Source organism: Nanorana parkeri, unplaced genomic scaffold (assembly GCF_000935625.1).
Source record: "Nanorana parkeri isolate BGI_ZX_2015 unplaced genomic scaffold, ASM93562v1 scaffold344, whole genome shotgun sequence".
Classification (NCBI taxonomy): domain Eukaryota; kingdom Metazoa; phylum Chordata; class Amphibia; order Anura; family Dicroglossidae; genus Nanorana; species Nanorana parkeri.
In genome coordinates, this window is record NW_017306612.1 from 554,845 (window position 1) to 556,280 (window position 1,436).

Consider the following 1,436-nt stretch of genomic DNA (forward strand, 5'->3'; position numbering starts at 1 on the left):
ACATGATTGTGGATTGTTCCGCCTGCCAGGAATGCTGTCATACCGTTCAGCCATGTTTCCAGCTCAGACATCTGTGTCAGGGGGCGCAGCCAAGTTGTGACCTCATACAGCTTGATCAAGGACCGCCCCTGGCCTGTGATTGGATAGGAAAGGAGGAGCAGCACGCTGATGAAGTCATCCTGTACTTGACCAATCAGCCTGTGCCTCTCCCTGTGTGAATCGTGCTCTGCAGGAAGATAATATAAGGACAGAATAATGGACTTGTTTTACTTTATAATCATTTATAATTTGTTCTAGACATAACGGGGGTGTTTATATCTGCACCACGGCAGGATTCGCGGGTCGGGTTTAATGTAAGGAGGTGACGTGTGAAGTGCTCACCTTATGTGTTAAATTGGAATTATAGCGCTTGCACATAGCAGCAGACTTAGCTCTCTCATGGTGTGCCCTCCTGCAGCACTGACGGCTCCCTGCTCATCCTTCCCATTGCTGCCAATTTTTCTGCATCCAGCACCATTATTCTTTGGCCATTAGGTGACCACTGATGTCACCCCTGCAAAAGGAGAGCAATGTGTTTAGTGTGTTGAAAGCTGAGCTGCCAAGTCACTGCTGGGAGGGGGGAGCAGAATGAGCTAAGCTGCTATGAGCTGAGCTATTGAGTCACTGCTTGGGGCGGGGAGCAAGGTGAGCTGAGCTATTGAGTCACTGCTTGGGGCGGGGAGCAGGGTGAGCTGAGCTATTGAGTCACTGCTTGGGGCGGGGAGCAAGGTGAGCTGAGCTATTGAGTCACTGCTCGGTGCACACGCTTGGCCTGACATTACACAGCACGCATCATCTCAAAAACATGCCTAGGGGCCCCCAGAAAGGATTGGGGGGAGCACAGAGATTCATTCCAGGCAGGGACAATGGCCGCTGCGTCAATCTTTCCTGAACATGTGTCATCCTTTGGATCTATGGTGTCCTCTCTCCTCTGTGGTACATGGCGGCTTTACCCCAGGCAGTGTTCTAAACTCGCAGTTCGTTCCTTCTGCAATGTCACCGCCTCCTGATACCTCAACTGTGCACAGTGCCTGAAACATGAGACTGCTGGAGCTGCTGATACTACAGCACAGGAGACACAGGGGCACTCTGAAGACACAGGGAGCACTGAAGCCAGGAGCAAGACAGGAGACACTCAAGTGGAGTCATATAGAGTCACAGAGGACATGGGGGGCACTGGAGTCATATAAGCACAGAGGACATGGGGGGCACTGGAGTCATATAAGCACAGAGGACATGGGGGACACAAAGGGTGCACATGGAGGCAGGAGCTCAGATAGGACAGAGGCACAAGAGGTACAGCAACACTGGCACATGGTAAGGCACCGAGGATGCAGGAGACTAGAGGCAGGTGTGGAGGGTGCAGGAGACCAAAGGCAGGCGTGGAGGATGCAGGA